This window comes from Dermacentor variabilis, unplaced genomic scaffold, assembly GCF_050947875.1.
Source record: "Dermacentor variabilis isolate Ectoservices unplaced genomic scaffold, ASM5094787v1 scaffold_14, whole genome shotgun sequence".
NCBI lineage: Eukaryota > Metazoa > Arthropoda > Arachnida > Ixodida > Ixodidae > Dermacentor > Dermacentor variabilis.
This window is the reverse complement of record NW_027460302.1, coordinates 9,441,853-9,461,294: the sequence shown is the minus strand read 5'-3', so window position 1 is coordinate 9,461,294 and position 19,442 is coordinate 9,441,853. Positions and strand designations below refer to the sequence as shown.

Sequence of the window (19,442 nt, the reverse complement as noted above, 5' to 3'; positions counted from 1 at the left end):
TCTAGTCGCTCTTGGGTTGAAGCGATCGACGGCATGAAGGTCACTTTACTCGCTTCTGCTGCCGCACTTGCACAAACTAGCGTTTTGACAGGAAGTGTCCGCGCTCATCCAGCGTGTTCATGTTTTAGGAAGATCTTGATGAGGGCTGGTTGTTCATATTTAGAACTGAGCTGAAACAGCGGGAATAAAACAAGGACACGAGGAAACAAACACCACAGACAAGCCCCGGGCTAGTTGGTTCATATATAAAACTCAAGTTAAACAGCGCGAATAAAACAAGGACACGGGGGAACAAATACAACAGACAAGCGCTGTCTGTGGTATTTGTTTCCTCGTGTCCATGCTTTATTCGCGCTGTTTAACCTCTGTTCATGTTTGCGTGTGCTCGCTGACACCATACCTGTTAATTTAATTAGTAAGCGAATGTTTCCAAGTTTATACGGCCAATAAAACTACTATCCTTACCTCCTATAACTGTCTGAAGCTTTCCTACCGCGAGCAATTTTCGTTTCGCCTTTCGGGCGAAACTGCGACTTTTTTTTTTTTTTGAACGGAGCTCTTATACGCTTGGTTCTGGCGGTTTGCGTGCGTAGGCAAAAAAGATTGCGGACACCCCAGAGCTAAAACAAAGAAAAAGTGTATCGCTGGCTATGCCCCAGCTGCGTTAAATCGCGAGAAGTGTTAAAAAGCGTTGTGATAAAAAAGATATCGTATGTAAAAAATTGGAGGACGCTTAAGCTTCGCCTTCAAGAGTGGAACGCGACAGCGTTCCCGTCGACCCGCCAAGGGGTGTAAGACAATGGGCTACGGCGCAGCGACTACGCGCCCCGTATCGGACGCGGTGAGCGTCGAGCGTCGCGCCCAACACAGCGTTCGGCGCGACAACGAAATGTGCGCCTGAGCAAGCGACGCACGCCTGAGCCTTAGAAACAGCTCGTTTCTAAGGCAACACCGCGTTCACTAGAGGCGCTTTTGTACCGCTTTGAAGCATCGAACTCGTGGGTCAGTCAGACGCGTCTTGGCTACCGAAGTGGAAGGACGTGCTATCATGTGCTCCCTTGTAGGGGCGGTTTCAGCGGCCCGTGTGGGCCGTGGTATCAGGTGTACTGAAAAGCCGGCTGAAGACTACCAGGTTGTTCTGCCTCATCTGCCCACAGGTGCTCCTGTTTTAAACACCGTTTTTTTGCATGCCGATGTGAAAGCCAGGCCATATCGAGTGGAGCATGTCCGAGATAGCCTTGCACGTCTTTCGTTGCTGCCGGAAGTGGTTGCCCTCGGGGCATACCAAATGAATCACCTGTGGGCAGTGACGTTTAAGGACGAGGAAGGCAAGAGGAAGATATTAGAAGCTGAAGCGTTCAACGTTAAAGACCACCGCTGCATGGTCATCGACCCGCGCGATCGAGGTGTCCGACTGAAGCTATACTGGCTGCTTCATGGCGTACCGGACGAAGACGTGCGAGTGGCTTTGGCGCCGTTTGGAAAAGTGACGGAAATTAGCAGAGACAAGTGGAAGGTCAAGGGCTGCATTGACAAAGGATCAACCACCCGCTCGGTAACGCTGAAATTAAATGTGGGCCTCACTGTGGACGACCTACCACACCAACTGCGTGTTGCTGAGGATATGGCGCTCGTCTTCGTTCCTGGCTGAGCGCCGCTCTGCCTCCGATGCCGTGGCATCGGACACATCCGGCGAGAGTGCCGCGTTCCACGATGTGGGGTCTGTCGTCGCTTCGGCCACGATGATTCCCAATGTGTGCGCTCTTATGCCAGCGTTACAGGCCCACTCCAAAGGGACGTAGTATCCGAACACATGATGGACGCCGCAGATGCCGAAGAAGCTAGCAGGGAGGACAACGACGTGGCAAAGACTCCTGCAAAGCCCCTTGAACCCTCCCCAGGAGCTGTCCAGGAAGCGAACCTGGGGGGTGAGCCCTTGGCTGCAGCCCCGGAAACGAAGCCAGAGACTGCAACATGCGACGCAGGCGTGAAGGCAGCAAGCGCGTCATCGTCACTGCCGCAAGAAGTCGGCCAGGAAGCAACGGACGTCGAGATGCTTATGACCGGAAGCATCGCTGCAAAGCGTGCTCACGAAGACACTGGCAATACAGGAATAACTACTGCGTCAGGCACCGGCGAACCTCCAACGAAGGCATCGACTACGCGGAGGTCTATGCTTAAACCGAAGCCGAACGTGCCGCCTGGCAGTAGGGTGGCCCCTAAAACGCCTCCGCCCTAGCGGAGGACCCGTTCCAGTAGCCTTCAACGATGACCACAAGAACCCCACAGCATCGATGTGAGTAGGACGCTTGGCCAAGCAACCCCATGAGATGGCGTCTAACTTTAAATCTAGCCTACGCGTTGCGACATTGAATGTGCGAGGAATGTGTTCGCGCAGGCGGCAGTGTCAGATTAGTCGCATGCTTTTAGAGAATGACGTTGACCTTCTGGCTGTACAAGAAACAAAAATTGAGAGTGAGGAGCAAACAGAACAGATGGTTCAAGTTTTTCGATCTAGATACAGTGTATGTGTGTGCCATGCTGTTGGACGGTCAGGAGGCTGCGTCATTTTTATTCGCAATAGCATATCGGTTGTAGAAAAAGTGTCCACCTGCGATAGTGGGAGACTTGTCGCATGTGATTTTATTTTTGCTGGTCTACTGTGGCGCGCTGTGTGCATCTACGCACCGAACAAAATTCATGAACGCGAAATTTTTTTTAAGTATGCTGAAGGATTTTTGAAAACAGAACGACATGTTGTGTTTCTTGGGGATTTCAACTGCGTCTGTACAGCTGAAGATAAAACGACGAGCCTCAAAGTACGCGACAGAAGCGCTGAGCTGTTGAACGCGATAGTAATTGAGAGAGAGCTTGAGGACATTGGTTATGCAATGACGCGAGATGGCCAAGCACGGTATACGCACTTTCAAGGTGATTCCCATGCGAGGCTTGATAGAATATACGTACCGGCGAAGTTTGTACCACTGTGTTCCTCTTATGAAACACAATATCTCAGTTTTAGCGATCATAGTTTGGTCTCGATTACGATTGGCGAAAAACGAAAGAGTGTCAAGTTTAATTGGTTCCTGTGGAAGTTCAATGAAAAACTGCTGCAAGATGAATTGTTTGTCACGAGAGCGAAGGAGTATCTTTCAAATGCCCTGCATACGGAAACCAATTGTTTCATATCAGTGTGGGAGCAGTTTAAATGCGACATTAAAATTGCTGCCATCGATAGAGCATGCGTATTGCGTCACAAGGAAAGGCAACTAGAGAAACAGTTACACAGTGAACTGTTGTACATGTTAGGGGTAGAACATGAAGTGCCTGGAGCGTTTAAAAAAGAAATACCAGAGGTGAAAGCCAAACTCGAGTTGATCGACGAAGATAAGTACCGAGGCGCAATGATAAGGGCGCGCACTGAAAAGTTGTGGCTGGGCGAAACGCCCACTAAGCGTGTGCTAAGTGAAGAAAAGAAGCATGCTGCAAATAAGGAGATAAATGAAATTCGATATTACAACAAAATTACACGAGAAAGCGAAGAGATAAAATGTGCATTTGTTGAATTTTATACCGAACTTCTCGGAGGAAGAATTTATGACCCCGAGTACTTCACAGCCCACTTTCTAACTCTTATGCCAAGATTAGAGGACACGGTTAGAGAATCACTGGAATCGGAAATTAGCGTGGCCGAAATTGAAGCGGCAATCGATGACTTGGGTAATGGCAAATCACCTGGGCCAGATGGACTGGGTGCAGCCGTATACAAATTTTTTAAGGCAGAAATGGCAGTTGCTTTACACCGAGTGATCGCTGAATGCTATGAAAAAAAGCAAGCGCCTCTCTCGTTCAGGACAGCGCACGTAGTAATGATCCCCAAAACTGACGATCCTGCAAAATTACTTTCAGTTGAGTCCTACCGTCCCATTAGTTTGACCAATACAGATTATAAAATATACATGAAAGTGTTGGCTAGAAGGCTCCAAAACGTTATTAAGTCCCTCGTTGGCCCGCATCAAACCTGTGGCATTAAAGGTAGAACAATTTTTACGAACATACACATAGCAAGAAGTATTCTGGAATGTTGTGACGCAATGCATGACCGCGTAGCTATGATTCAGCTAGATTTACATAAAGCGTTCGACAAAGTTGTACATGAAGTTCTGTTTTTATTGCTGGAGCACGTAAATGTTGGATCTGTAATTACTGAAGGTGTTAAAATGGTGTATCATGATTGCACAGCCAAATTAGTGATCAACAAAGAATTAAGTATGTCAATTCCTGTGCGGTCGAGTGTGAAACAAGGATGTGCGTTGTCCCCTCTACTTTTTGCGATATACTTGGAGCCGTTTTGTTTACGTTTGTTTGCAACACCATGTATTCGAGGCTTCACTTTTTTCAGCAGTGAAGTTAAGGTCTTAGCGTACGCGGACGACATAGCCGTGTTTTGCACTGATGCTAGAAGCGTGCAGGAAGTTGTCAGTGTTGCTAAGGCGTTCTGCACAGCAACTGGAAGCGTGATCAGTTGGCCGAAATGCCTTGGATTTTGGCATGGCAACTGGCAGAGCACACCCGAGGTGTACTGTAATATGAATTGGACCGTCTCCCCCGGAAAGTACCTCGGTGTCCCGCTAAATAACTACCTCAATGCTGATGAATATTGGTCTGAGGAAAATAAACGCGTCAAAGATGCTACCGATAAATGGGGTGGCCATAATTTTTCAATGTTCGCAAGAGCTTCCGTTTGTAATATGTTTTTAATTGCAAAAGTGTTTTACGTGTTGCAAGTGATGGCCATGGCAAGAACTTCGGTTCAAAAAATCCACCGAGTGTTCGCGACCTTTATTTGGGGATCGCAATGGGAGCGCACAAGCCGGTGCAATTTGTTTCACAAGGTGAAAAATGGTGGGCTAGGGCTCTCACACCTGTTTTTCAAGCAGCTGGTAAGCAGATTCTTCTTTGTGCGGGACCAAACTGATGCGTTTTTGAGAACTGTGATCCAAGCACGATTGCATGATTATCTATCTGACTTTGTCGTGTCAACTGTTTCTTTCGGAGCTGGACCGCTCAGTCCTTATTTGCGTGAAGTGGTTGCTTCTGTACGCCTGCTCAAGGCAAGGTTCTCATATGAATACTTGTGTGATGTCACGAAAAAGCGTTTGTATTCTGATATTCTCGATGTATTTTTACCATTACCGGTTTACCGAGCTGCCTACAGGCTAGGTCCTGAGCGCGATGTGCTCAAGCGCGTTAAAAAAATGCCAGTGAGACCCTCTGCTAAAACGTTCTTTTTTCAATTACATACCGACACTCTCCCTGTAAAGCCATGGTTACAAAGCAAAGGTCTTTTTGTACCTTGGTCGGTAAACTGCTTAATCTGTAATAAGCCAGAATCAATTGAGCATATTTTTATTGACTGCCATGACGCCCTATTTCTGTGGGACGTCCTACAAAGAACACTTAAAAAAGAATTGCCGATAAGCCCTTTTGGAATCCGGTTTCTTCCACGTGCAGAAACAGGGGAAGCGCCGAGTGATATGCTAATGCTGCTTTGCATGCACAGCGTATGGAAGACGAGAATGGACATCAGGCATTGTCATATACAGGCTCACTCAGCAAGGCACTATTTTGTTGAGAGCATTATATACACACGCGACTTGTTCAGAGCACTATGTGAACCCCCGGAATGGCTTCCTGTACTAGACCAATTGGCTTCTGTGAAGCCCTTTTAAACACCTTACACTGGCCGAGCTGTGGCTGGTATTTTTAGAATATGTACATGTCGTGTATTTGATCTTTTTGTTTGCGGTTGTGAAAAGGCAATAAAGAAAAAAAAAAACTCGTGGGTCAGTGGTAACGTCTCCGTCTCACACTCCGGAGACCCTGGTTCGATTCCCACCCAGCCCATATTGGAAGTTGCTTTTTATTTATGAAGTGCCTGCCGTGATTTATCGCTCACGGCCAACGCCGCGGACGCCGACACCGACGCCGACGACACCGGCTTTTCTGCGACACGAGCTCCTTAACGCTATCGCGTTAAAAAGTAAAAGCGGTACAGATACTGTATAGAATGAATCGCGGTTTGACGTTACGAGCTCTACAGGCAAACCACGTCGACCTCTCTCAGTGCTCTTCCACCCGTGTCCGCGTGCGGCAAGGACTGCGGAAGAACAGCGCCCCTACGAGGAACATCGTCGCGAACAGACGCGGGAATGTGCGCGGCGGCGACTACGGGCGGCGTGTAATACGGACGACAATCGTGCCACGAACGCCTAGCCTAGCGTGTACACGTTTGGTTAGACGTCTCCTACCGACTCCATTCCCACAGTAATTGTGGACGATTTCAACATAGACGTGTCTCGGCCAGACGGAAAGTGGTTCTTGGCGTTTGTCTTGGAAAGGTTACGCGTTCAATGTTGCACAAACATCAGTGTGCCCACGACGCGTCATCGGACGTGTAGACGTCACATTGGCCAAGAATCTTTGTAACGTCCACACATACCGCTTGTCGTATAACATAGCCATCATAATGCGATAGTCAGATTGGGGACTCAATATTAAGAACAAAAGAAGGTTAAAGAAACGCGAAAGGCACTGACTGTGCAATTTAATAAAACAAAAGATATCGTGAGAACACAAAATTCATTGTGGTATGCGTGTTCTATTTTCAATTAGCATACTTATTATCAATACATTTATCACCATATATACAGCTCCACAGGTAATTCACCTTAACAAGGTGCAATGGCTCTGAATGTTTTGCTTCTAAGCTTGCCTGTTTTCTGCAGGTCTTGTACTGCTATCGTGTTATTACTCAGTGTTACGTCTCAAAACGGCAACGAGCTATCCTCGTACGTTTCCCACGAGACAGCCCTTTAGCATCCCCGCAGACGAGGCCAGGGCGCGACATAGACTGTGACACGCAAACAGAGGACCTCACTTCGGCATTAGGACAACCGCTCTCCTCCGTGGAAGCAGTAACTACCGCTAAAGCTACTCTACCTAAACCTGACCCTGACATGCTGATCTAAATGATGAAAAGCCCAACGCCGAGACCAACCGTGGGAACAGTGCCCTAGCTCGGTTTACCAGATTACCAGTAAGCCGTGCCGTATGCGCGGGAAGTGGTGCAACATAGGTGGCTGAGCCGGCGGAACGGTGCGACGTCATGGGAGAGATTTTGCGGCTGATTGGACGATTGCGACTGGCCGAGATACAGTCATTAAATTCCGTAGTTTAGTCTTCTAGGGAAGAAAACGCTTTTAAAGTGGATACCTTTTGTGAAGAGAGTGTGCTGACGTGTCCTGATGTGAACTCAGGCGTTTAATATGCTCCTACAAGGAGCGGGCTTCCGTATTTGAAACCAGTAAATAAAGCCTTTTTCCTTCATTCCTACGACCCGACGTCCCGGTAGGCCCCGGTATGGGAACCGAAACGTCTTGGTTTCTTTTTTGTTTTAATGTTTTTGGACGGTGGCCGTTTCACCCTTGAATAACAAGCATGGTGTCAGCGCGCACAAGCAAATATGAACTCATCGCACTCGATGTGCGCGAACACTTGCTGTCAAAATGCTGGTGTGAGCAAGTGCGGCAGTAGCAGCGAACGAAGTGGCCATTGCTTGGTCCATTCCTTACACTCAAGAGCGTCCAGAACACAGCGCCCACAAAAGTATCAGCCATCTGCACGTCCCTTTCGACATACGACGCACGCGACTGTGCAAAAAACGCGCTTGTTCGCGGAGTCGGCCCCCTCCCTCCAGCCTTCCTTCAAACATGATGCGCGATCGTCAGTGCCCCTTGCGCCCGGTCGCCAAATGCGCAGTTGCTGTCGAAGTACAACGCCACCCCCTCCTTCCCATCCCCGGACGGGTGGTGATAACAACTTTATTGAGAATCAGTTACGATCTGGCAGGCCCGAGTCCTAGGATGGCCCTTCACGAGGAGCGACCCCTTCGGCCCAGGCAACGAAGGCTTTTTGTATTTTGTGATCCGGCGTTCTGAGCAGCTTCTCCTACGTCTGTTGTGAAGGAGCTGGCCGCAGCGACCTGGGAGGGGGTGAGCCCTGGCACCCCGAAAGAATGTAATTTTGGGTAGGCAATGTTTGATTTGTGCTGGCTTGACATATTGCTTTCCGTTGCCCGTTGGTAATTATGGCCAGCCAATGTGGCCTGGGGAACGGCCTTTCTCAGGACGGAAGACGGCGCGTTTTCTCCTCCCCGCTCTCTCTCCCTCAGCACGCGCCAGATTGTGCCGCGATCGCGGGCTTCCCTCGCGTGCTTTCATACGCACATACAGCACAGCATACGACGCGCAGCGACGGTGTTATCGTCCTTAGACCTAATAAGGAACGTCACAGCGACGCTGACGGTAAAAATGGGTCTGGAGTGTCCATCTGATTGCTATCGCAATAAAAGAGGAGCTGTTGCTGTTGGATGCAGCTCTCGGCATCGGGATATTAACCGTAAGTTGACGAACCCCGAAATCCGTACCCCTGACAAAGAATTAGAGTTAATTTTTCCTGATAGAGGCACAAATTCTCTTAGTTTTCCCTGAACATTCCCAGTTTTCCAGGTTGGTAGACACTCTGTGTAACAAGTTTAGACATTTTGTCTTATAGCTCGATGTCCAGAGCTGGATTGCTATGATTTTGGAAAATAATCGCTCACACCAGTTTTCAAAGAATAAAAGCCGGATTATTTCAGCCCCATTACAGACGTTTTTTTTTAATTATCAAGCAAAAATATTTTTAAAAGCCGCCCATTAAAGAAGGCAAACACAAGATTTCCCAATCACAATGTAACGTCCTGCAAATGCGTTGGGGTTTCTATCGCAGATACAGGTAAATCACAAAGATAATAAGGAAACACTAAAGGAAACTGCGTGTAAGCGGCCGCGTCTATTGGCTGAAACGCACTGAAGCACTTGGTTGTAAACATACCGTACACCGCTGCACATTTCTGGCTCACACCACATAGGACATATGCACACTGCCGAGATATAGGTATTTTTCTGAGGAATATTTCTGGGTCGCACGAAAAACACTGAAGGCACGGACGACAGGAACGCAACCCACGCGCATTCAACACACCGACATGAAAACAAATGCGGAGGACAACGGCGTAACCTGCGCCAGATGAGCGATGAACCCTCGTAGATTTCACGCTTTCCCATTGAAAAAGCTACAACGCGCAAGAAAACATCGCCCACTGCACAAGTGTGCCTCCGACATCGTTTCAACAATTCCTCAGGCAACAGTTAATAATAATAATAATAATATTTGGGGTTTTACGTGCCGAAACCACTTTCTGATTATGAGGTACGCCGTAGTGGAGGACTCCGGAAATTTTGACCACCTGGGGTTCTTTAACGTGCACCTAAATCTAAGCACACGGGTGTCAGGCAACAGTTCATGTGGACGACAGAAATTGAGAACGAAGTGACCCTGCACGTGGGACAGGCAGGAGCGCAGAACGTCATGGACGCACTTCAATACAGCTGACCGAAATCCAACAAATCGTTCCAATCATGCTCCACCAACGGCTTCCTAAGGATAGCACAAAGCTATCTCGAAGGCCATGCTTTTGCTGGCTGCATAGGCAGCAGTTATTCAAAATCCAAAATACGTAATGGAATTTCTTTCTACGCTAAATTATAACGTAAAATATAGACGCTTCTATGGTGCTTCTTGTCTGCCAACAACTATACGTAGTTTAGCGCAACACGGCACGAAAACTGAGTACACGTGTTAATACTTCCGGTTTCACGCAGGCCACAATAACCACCTGATAATTATGCAGGTGGCGGTATTGTGCCGGTTGGATTAAACTCCTTGATAATTTCAAAGTACCGCCACTCTTTGAACTCTTCTGCCACCGCGCGACCTCCTCCTCGCCCCTTGCGCGTCCCCTCAACACGGGAACCAGTTCTGCCCCCTTTTTTTTCTGCAAACCGGTGGGTCTCCTTGCTGTTGCCGTTGTAAACACGCGGATCTTGCATTTTGATTGTGTTTTACTTTTTCGTTGGTGCCATTTTGTCCTGAGCTCGGCTGAACAAACCTTGCACGGTGTGTTCCCTGCGGTATTGTGCTAGCGTTATGCCGTGTTGTAGCATATATAACTGTGGCAACACGCCTTGAGATGGTTATGCATTTTCTATGATATACAAGCAAAGCTTGACGGCTTGTACAAGAAACAGTGGCTGCACAACATTAGCCAAAATAATTTTGTTCCGACCAAGGAGGTTTAACCTCCTTGGTCGGAAAGCTGGTGAAATGGAAATGGAAATGTCCTGAAGGTGAATCCTCACAGGAGGGGCCCGACAAAACCATAAATTAATGATAAATATGACAAAGAAGCGCTTTTTGCACACTTTTCACGAGTTAGTCAACTTGTTTGGTTAATCGTGGCTCATTAAAGCGAAGCTTTGCCTTTTCCGTCGACTTTCCCACTGGTGATGCTGTGGCTGCTGCTATCCGGCACACCGCGCCGGGGAGGTGGTTCAGAGCGTGTACATAAATGGAAGGAGTGTGGCCGAGAAGAAAAGAGACACGAACAACTCGTTTGGACCGCACCTCGTCGAATGTGCACAATGCCGTCAGGAGCTCCCGGGTCGTCGCCATATTAGCCTTTTGCCAGCTGTATTTATCCGTGACCCCCGGAAGCGTATAGCTTTGTACAAACGTGCAAGTCCAAAGCGAAGCTACATCGAGTACATCGATTCCCACAGTGCGCGGGATCTGCATAATTTATACCCTACACTTATCTACGTGTATATCTGTATACTGGTTTTAGAGTGAAATCTCAATATCCTGGCATATTGTATTGTTAGGTATGTATAATCAGAAGCCAACAAAGACACTAAGGAAGACATAGGGCAAATTACCTCTACTTACCAAGTGAATTAAAGAAAATAATAAATAAATGGCAATGAAAGTGGATGAACAAACAAGTTGCCGCAGGTGGGGAACGATCCCACGTCTTCGATCTATAAATCGGGCGCCTCGGTTAGCCCCCTTTCTTCTCGTAGATAGGTATGTGGGGTTTTATGGCGCAAAATAACTACAGCTATGATGCGTCATGGACTAGATGAGAACATATGATTTCATGAAAGTGCTTCAATCAACAAAAAATTTTTGCTTCAGAGTTTGTTTAAGAAACCTGTTTTTTTTTTCTACTAACATAAAAACATCGTCTAGAGATAAAAGTGCGTTTTCAGCTAGGATGAGGGCGCGATGAAGTGGTGCTACTGCTGTGTAACGTTCATAACAATATTTGTCTTTTTTCCTCCAACGCCAGACATGTTATTAAAATGTCATACATAGTTATAGTCTCTTGGAATTGATTACAAACCACTTGTTTTCCACTTTAAAATAAAAATCATGTGTGGGATGTGTGCGACCGACACGAATGCGACACAGGATAACTTCCATTCCTGGTGGCATGATGTCTTCCACTCCTGCAGTATGGGCTTTACTATTGGTAGTTTTTGTCAACTTGACAGTCCCAATCCTGTTGCCACTTTGTGGTGATCGCAGCACGGACTGCGAAAACACAGTCCTTAAGTGGCAGATAATTTTCTGTTAGTCATTTATTGGCTGTCATTGCTGCATATTGTTCCACTTTCCCGGGATTCCAACCTGGCTTGGAAGCCAACAGAGACGAATTATTTAATTATTATTTTTGCTTTGACCAAGTATTTCCAGGATGTCGCCGAGAACAAGTTCGCACCATGATTTTCTATGGAGGGAATCAAATAAACTAAGAGAATTTGTGTAGACCACTGCTTTTTGATAACCGCATCTTACCATTTTTTCCAAAGCCATAAGCAGGGCGTATACTTCGGCTGTACGAACCGAAGCAAACTGTGGCATCCTAAGACGATTTTCCGTGTTCGGGTACGACTGCACTTTCGACAAGTTCATTTGCCTTGGACCTGTCAGTGTATTAGTCGGTGTAGTCATTGTATCTTCCTTGCAACTCTGAGAAATCTTGTATTATGTGTTCCCGCGGTGTTTCATTCTTCATGTGGTGTGTAAGAGCGAAATCACAAAAATGTGAAAGATCGTACCAGGGGCGCAGTCTGTTCGGTTTTTTGGCGACCGCGACAGTCTCGCTCAAAATATTCTAGCTTCGGCACATTTCTTCAAATGGAAGGATAAGTGGTTTCACGCTATGTGGTTTGTTGATATAGTGTATTCTGCTGGTAGTGTGACAAAAGTGTGGCATATATGGTTAGGTAGAGCTGTGATTTTGAATACGTATGAAATTGTGAGGAAGGCTCTTCGGTGTTCAAAACAGGCTTCGGTAGTATAGGCATAAAGCTTTCTACTGGTGAGGTTCTATACGCACCAGTTGCTAAGCGTACTCCGTGATTATGTGTGGGATTAAGACTTTTAATCAAGGACTGCTTTGCTGATCTGTAAACTGTACAGCCATAGTCAAGAATGCTGCGCACGGCCGAGTGGTAATTCACAACAGGCATATTCGGTGGGCGCCCCAATGCTTACGTGATAGAACCTTAAGGATGTTAAGTGTTTTGTTTGCCTTAGTTTTAGTGCTGTTATTGTGGGCGACGAAATTTACTTTATTATCAAAACTTATTGCGAAAGAATTTCGCTCGTGCTTAACTGGTAGTGGCCTCTGATCAAATTTGAGAGCTGGATCCAGGTGTAACCCCTTTATTATGAAACACGACTACCACAGCTCTTTGTGCAGAAAACGGAATCCATTTTTATCGGCCCATTGTGTCAGCCTGTTTACTCTTATCTCAATTTGCGTAAAGGCAAATTATAAAAAAGTGCATGATAAACGTATAAAGAGTGCATGATGTGGGACGGTGTAATTAAATTTACGCATTTCATCTTTGCCACGAAAAGCGTAGTGCTTAAAATGCAACACTGTGGGACGCCATTTTCTTGGACAGACACGAGACAATGTTGTACCCAGACGGACTTGAAATGTCCGGTTTGATTGAAAATTGGCCAAGCAGTTGAGCATCCTGCCGCGTATTCCTAGTGTTGCTCAGTCTTGTAAAATACCGTACCTCCATGTAGTGTCTTATGCTTTTTCTAGATCGAAAAAGACTGCTAAGCAGTGTTGTTTGTAAAGGAATGCCTCACGTATGTTATGTTCAAGACGAACAAGATAGTCAATTGTTGAGCAGCCTTTCTTTTAACCACACTGGTGAGTATCTAGTAGGTTATCTATTTCGAAAACGTAAATTAAAGTTATATTTGTTATGCTTTCATATGATTTTGCGAGGCAAGTTAGTGCTATAGGTCTATAGCTGCTGGGAGTATTTCGTGACATTGCCGCTTTCGGGAAGGAAACAATAACTGCTTTTTTCCACTCTGTACGCATTTCGCTTTCTCAGGCCGCGCTGAAGAAGCATCGCTTTCTCGGATAGTTGGACCAGCATAGTGTAATGTATTTTGTCAGGACCAGGAGCTGTCTTCTTACCCGAAGAGATTACTCTGTTTATTTCAAGGAGCGATAAGGGGACACTAAATGGTCTATCTGAACTTCCCGTTGTCGGAAGCGTTCATTTTTATGCGAACTGTTTGCGTTTTAGGAAGGAAAAGGAATAGTATGCTGAGCTAGATATGGTGTAGAAGTGCTGGCCTAATTTTTCTGCTTGTTCCTTAGACTTGTTCGTGTGCCTGCAGTTGAGAGTGTGGAGATCGTGTAGGGAGGATAATCTCGCCTAAACTTGCCAACTTGTCCCACATTCTCTGGGATGTGGTTGAGGTGTTGATCGATGAAATATTTATTTAGTCATATTGTTAACCCTTACTTGAGGGTCGTTACAGGGGGCACGGCACATAGTCTGCAGAAAACATGCCTAAGCTGGCGTTACTGTCTATGCAGGTGTTGTCGTGGATTATAGGAGCGAAAACTACGAGCGACACAAACTGGTTACCTATGAACGGAACTTATCGGGACACTGCGAGCAATGTGTGGGAGGACCGGCTATCATCAGCGGTGACGTCACCTCTCGCTCGACTAGAAAAAGGACTGCACATCCAGGAAAACTTCAGAGGGCACGGCACATAGCCTGCAGAAAACATGCCTAAGCTGGCACTAGTGTCTATGCAGGTTCGTTACCGCCCCAATGCTACATGTTATCAAAGTGAAAATAGATTTTTGTTCGTATTGCCATGCCCTCATAACTGTATTGATAGTGTCATTGATTGCAGGACTGTAGTGCTGATGCTTTTCACGTCAGGTGACGTTCAGGGAAACCCCGGACCAAGGACAGCTGACATGTTGGAGAAAATCTTACCATGTCATGGCTACATCTGTGTCTGGCATAGATGCAATGAAGAAGGAAGTATGCGATTTAAATACTAAAACTGACAAATTGACCGGCTATCGATGAAAATATACCTTTTCCATGAATTTGTTTGGCTTGCCTGCGGACATACCTCGCTCTCATCCAGCTCTTTTTAGAACGATAGAAGATTAACTTGCGCTGGTTACCTTCAAAAGATACCTCACGCTTTGTACACTCGTTCATCCACCAAACTGTTAGTTTTTATTTTCCTTAAGACTCCAGTAGATTGGGCAATGGCCTCTTCCGCTACGGCAACCATGGAAGCAGTAATCCTCTCACTCACTTCGTCTACGTTTACGTCATCTAAAATCACTTTATCTGGACTTGCTTTTCAGGTGAAGAGAGGCGAACTTGCTACATGAAGTTTCTAATGGAAGCTGGGAAAGGAAGCGTGGATCTTAGTTTTTGTATGCGGGCATATGGTCACTAGTGTAGGAATTAGCTATTACGTTCCATTGGAGATCAGTGAATAGTGATGGTGAGCGCAGTGCCAAATCGAGGCAACTCATAGCTCCTGTGCTTGGGGAGCAGTAGATTGCCGCCAGTGTTTAAAAGGCTTATCTGACCTTTTTAAAGGTCCAATAAGAGTGTTTAAAGGACCTTATACTCGGCATGGATTTCCTTCAGGCACACGGTGCCATCATCGATTTGCAAGAGTCTAGAGTCAGCTTCGCTACTACGCAAGCAATAGCGAACACCAATGGTAACGACTGTGACATCGCGCTTCAAGTAGCTGACGATCACGGCACGTTACCACCCGAGAGCAGCGTGATTACCCTTATCCGATGCGACATGGAGGACGACACCGAAGTAATTGCCGAAACAAACATGCTTCTGCTTCTTTAGCGTCGCATTTGCATAGCCAGAGGGCTTCTTCAGCTGCGCAACAAATGTTCAGTCGTTTTGGTAACAAACTTTAGCAACGAATATCGGCTTGTACCGCGAGGCACGACAATCGTATTTCTTCGCGAAATCATTGATATTACTGACATTAACACATTCGAAATCGCATCGTCTCAGCAATATGAGTTACACAGCCTAAAAGAATGGATTCACGTTAACGCTGCTCTGCCAGACCATCAGAAAGACCGTCTACTGAGTCTTGTGAATGAATTTGTGGACTGTTTTTCAACGTCGTACAAAGTACGGCGGACGTCCATCACAAAGCACCGCATTATAAGGACGAGTGCGCACGTCCTGTTCATCAGCATCCTTACAGAGTGTCTCCAGTGGAAAGGGAAGCGATCAAACATCAGGTGAAAGAGATGCTCCCAGACGACGTGATCCAGCCGTCCGCAATTCCGTGGGCCGCCCCTGTAGAGTTAGTCAGAAATAAAGAGAACACACTGCGCTTCTGTGTAGATTATAGAAAGTTGAACCGTGTCATCAAGCACGATGTTTATCCATTGCCACGCATCGACGACGCATTGGACCGTCTACAACATGCCAATTCTTTTTCTTCTTTGGATCTTAAATCATGGTATTGGCAAATCGAATTCGAAGAACAGGATCGTGAAAAAACAGCGTTTGTGACACCTGACGGGCTTTATGAGTTCAATGTTCTCCCCTTCGGTCTCTCTTCCGCACCTGCCACCTTTCAGCGGATCATGGATACCATGCTTGCTCAACTCAAATGGCAAACCTGCCTCGTATACTTGGACGACGTGGTCGCGTTCGCGAGCTCGTTTGACGAACACCTCGCACGACTCGAGAGTGTCCTCGCGGCGATCCGTACTGCCGGCCTCACCATCAAGCCTGAAAAATGCTACTTCGGGTTCCAAGAGCTCAAATTTCTTGGCCATGTTGTTGGTCCTAGAGGTATCCGACCAGACCCCGACAAGTTTACTGCCATAGCCGAGTTTTCACCACCCACAGACAAGAAGGCTGTTCAGCGCTTCTTTGGTTTGTGCGCATATTATATGCGCTTCGTCGATGGATTCTCGAGAATCGCTGAGCCTCTGACACTGCTCACACGCAACGATGTGCTTTTGTTTGGTCGAACGAGCAGCATCTGTCCTTCAATGAATTGCGCAAGCGCTTGCAAGCGGCCCAATACTTGCTCATTTCGACGAAGACGCTGACACTGAAATTCATACTGACGCCAGCAATACCGGTCTCGGCGCAGTTCTTGTGCAGTGGCCAACTGGTGCGGAACGCCCCATTGCTTATGCAAGCCGCAGTCTCACCAAGGCTGAGAAAAACTACTCAACCACTGAAAAAGAATGCTTAGCGGTTGTGTGGGCAATTGGTAAATTCCGACCCTACTTGTACGGTAGACCCTTTAAGGCTGTCAGCGATCACCATGCCCTGTGCTGGCTTGCCAACCTCAAAGATCCTTCACGCAGACTAGCCCGTTGGAGCCTGAACTTACAAGAGTACAACATTACAGTTGTCTACCGATCTGGAAGGAAGCACAGCGACGCCGACTGTTTGTCACGCGCACCACTCCCTATGACGTCCTCGGACCCTGACCTTAACTTGCCATTTGTCGGCGTTATCGACGCCATAAAGATTGCTGAGCACCAGTGCGCTGACCCTGAGCTGATGCCGCTGATCGAGCACCTTCAAGCAGCTGAAGATGTCTTACCTCGGTCGCTCATGCGCGGCTTATCTTCGTGCCCCTTGCACAACAACGTCCTTTACAGGAAAAACTGCGGAAGCGGTCCAAATACGTACCTCCTTGTCGTGCCGTCGGCGCTTCACCAAGACATTTTGCAAGCCTGCCATGATGAGCCATGTGCGGGACACCTTGGGTTCGCTAAGACATTAGCAAGGATACGCCAGAAGTATTACTGGCCCCGGCTTTTTTCTTCTGTGCAACGGTACGTCAAGACTTGCCGTGATTGTCAGCGCCGCAAGAAACCAACCGTTAAACCAGCTGGCTTTCTCCACCCTGTGGACCCTCCTCAAGCACCGTTCCAACAAATAGGTATGGATCTACTTGGGCCATTCCCAGTGACCTCTTCGCGCAAGAAATGGATAGTCGTCGCTACCGACTACTTAACCGGGTACGCCGAAACCGAAGCTATTCCGCAAGCAACCTCGTACGAAGTGGCCAAGTTCTTTGTACGCCACGTCGTCCTACGACATGTTGGAGCGTCTGTTTTCATCACCGACCACGGTGCAGCATGTACAGCCGAACTTATGGAGGACGTTCTCCAGCTGACGCATTGCTCTCACCGCAAGAGCACAGCATATCGCCCTCAAAGCAATGGATTAACCGAACGTCTGAACAGAACGCTTGCTGATATGCTCTCCATGTATATTGACGTAGAGCACAAGACGTTGGATGAGGTTTTACCCTATGTAACCTTCGCGTATAACACTGCTGTACAGGAGACTACACAGTCTACGCCGTTCGAACTTATATACGGGCGCTACGTCACGTCAATACTTGACGCCATGCTACCTCTGGTTGATAATACCCCGCCCAGCGAACACGCGGAAGAATTCGCACAAAGAGCCGAAGAAGCACGCCAGGTTGCTCGGAATCGTATCCGGAGCTAACAGAATACCGACACCCTCCGCTACAACCAGGGTCGACACGACGTCCACTACAATACCGGCGTCTTTGTGTGGGTCTGGACGCCCATCCGTCGCCGAGGACTCTCGGAAAAGTTGCTCCGCCGGTATTTTGGTCCCTACAAGGTTACATGCCGCCTCAGTGACGTGACTTACGAAGTCGTCCCTTGTAGTTCTGACCCCGGTTCGCTCCGTCGTCGTCCTCGCACGGAAGTTGTTCATGTAGTGCGCATGAAGCCCTACTATGCGTGTACGTGAACGCCGAGATGCACCTGAGGAGCTCCATTTCTTGTCGCCGTAAGAACTTTTTGACGCGACCGAGACGGTCGCTTTTCGCATGGGGGGGGGGGGGGCAATTGACACAATCATGTGGGGCTCCCGCACCGCGGGACGGCACGCGCGAAGGTCGGCGCCCTGAAAGACGATGAAGCGCGTGAGTTGCACGTTCTTCTCCTGGCCCGCCATTAAACGAAAGCATCTATTATTGTAAGACTCCGTCTTCAATCAACATTACAATATGTTATTTTGTTAATGTTCAAGTATTTCGCGTCTGGTGTCGGTTGTTTTACTACCTCATGACGTGTAATGTGCGTTAAAATCACCCGCAATTAAACAAATGGTCAGGCAGGTGGTTTAAAATTGGCTCTAGATCTCTTACAGTAAAATGCGAATGCGGTGCAATGTATATTGGACCAATGGTGATGGTTTTGGGTGCTTAAGCGGTGACAGCAACAGATTCTATGTGACTGTCAATGGCAGTTTCTCCAGCTGCGCTCCGGCTTTGCAGAACAATGGCTACACCACCGGAAAGCCGGTTCGCCTGACTACGGTCGCGCCGTACGACAGCGAACTTTTAAAAAAATGTTTTTGTGTTTTTCGCATACGTTTGTTTCCTTTAAGTATGAGGTCACAGGAGAGAAGTTACTGAAAATGTTTTTGAAGTCACCTACGTAGCGTAAGAGTCCTCTACAATTTCAGATTATAATAAGTCATTTTGAAACTGAAAGGTAAAAAAAAATGTCACTACAAATGAATACGATATAAGATGTTAGGTAACATAGTTTTAAAGAAGGCTAATAAAAGCAGCGATAACCTTTAGGCTACCGCTTTCTTATTTAACGTGGTTATTGGGACTTGACACCAGGATTTGTTCGTCGACCTCCATCGCTCTCTCTGCGGCGCTGGAGGAGCGAGAGTTGGGCGCGGAGGCACATTTCTCGGGCCTTGGTGTACGGTTGATTTTAGGGCACTACGGGAATGGTTGCCCTCTATGTTTCAGAATAGCCCAAAGCGTTTCTGGCAATGCATTAATCCCCAGTAGTCCAACATTGTTTTTCTGCGTGACTGTTGTGATTCCACAGTCACCGAAACCGAGGTCGCTGAAGCTTTAAACACTACATTCTATTCTGCTTTCATTATTGACTATCCTGAGTTGTTCCCATATTGCCACCTTCGACTTGTCCTTCTTTGGCAAACATTACTTCTAATGTGAGTGGAATTATTAAAATCATCGATTCCTTAAAAAATGCATCCTCGAGTGGTACTGATAGCATTAACTCCAATGTTTTAAAAAACACTTAGCACATTAGC

At 47.1% G+C, this 19,442-nt stretch overlaps 1 protein-coding gene and 1 pseudogene across 1 annotated transcript in view; one reads left to right on the top strand and one right to left on the bottom strand.

The window, feature by feature from the left end:
* Positions 1 to 19,442, bottom strand: part of LOC142567777 (uncharacterized) — a 243,824-nt gene that overhangs the window by 83,558 nt on the left and 140,824 nt on the right. The window lies entirely within an intron of this gene.
* Positions 999 to 2,826, top strand: LOC142567654 (uncharacterized; annotated as a pseudogene).